The following is a 1,301-nucleotide window of genomic DNA, read 5'->3' on the forward strand; positions in this document are numbered from 1 at the left end:
AGGGAGAGGAAGGAAAGAACAATTGTTCTCCTTGGTGGGTCTGGATCTTAGGTAAAGAAACTTTAATTTTTTTGGAGAGCCTATGGTGTTGGGGGGTGGTGTGGGAGGGATGAATCGGAAAGACCATGAGGCTTCTTCAGTCAGCCCAGTGTGTCAAAATGCCATATTGGTTTCTGAGCCTCAATGTTCCCCTGTCTGGAACCTCCCTACAAGTTTCACACATTAAAAGCTGAGTTGGTGGCTGTGGAGAGAAAAATTGAGTTAAAAGCTGAGTGGCAAAGGATCCTCTTAAATCAGTTTTCTAGAAATATAATATATTTGCCAATAACAAGGCAAAGGAGATGAGTAGTAGCAGATCATATTGGGCAAAGGAATGACTACAGATGGTAAATTAATAATTATAACAATGTGTTATCAGGTTTAGAACATTAAGATGCAATACATATAAAAATAATAGCACAAAAAGTGAGGGAAAGGCAATTGAGCTATATATGCATAAAAATATTTCTATGTATCACTAGAATTAAGGTAGTATAAACCTGAAGCTTATTTCTATAAGTTAAGATGTATATAGTACTATATATGTATAGTACTATATACATCTTAGGCATCCACTAAAACACAAACTTAAAAAAAAAGTAAAAAGAAATCACTGAAGAAACTTAAGTGCTTCATTAAAATATATTCATTTAATGAAAAAGAAAGCAGTGACAGGTGAATAGAGGAACAAAAAAGAGATTGGACACATAGAAAACAAAAAGTAAAATGCCAGAAATAAATCCAATTATATCAATAGTAATATCAAATGTGAATGTATTAAACAATCCAGCCAAAAGGCAGAGATTGTCAGGCTGAATAAAAAACAAGATCCAACTATGTACTATCTACAGGAGGCACACTGTAGATTCAAACATACAAATAGACTGAAAGAAAAAAATGGAAAAAATATGCAATGCAAACAACCACCAGAAGAAAGCTGTAGTAGCCATATCAATATCAGACAAAATAGACTTTAAAACATGAAATGTTACTGGAGATAAAGAGAAACATTTTTATAATGATAAAAGGGTCAATCTCTCAGGCACATATATGCACCTAATAATACAGCACCAAATACATGAAGCAAATGTTCACAAAAACAAAGGGAGCTATAGATAATTCAATAATAATAGTTAGAAACTTTGATACCCTATTTTTAATAGTGGGCAGAACAATTAGGCAGAAAAGATTAACAAGGATATAAAAGCTTCCTAATAACACCATTAAGCAACTAGATTTAGTAGACATCTATAGAACACCCA

This window comes from Propithecus coquereli, unplaced genomic scaffold (assembly GCF_000956105.1).
Source record: "Propithecus coquereli isolate 6110/MARCELLA unplaced genomic scaffold, Pcoq_1.0 Scaffold220, whole genome shotgun sequence".
Taxonomy (NCBI): domain Eukaryota; kingdom Metazoa; phylum Chordata; class Mammalia; order Primates; family Indriidae; genus Propithecus; species Propithecus coquereli.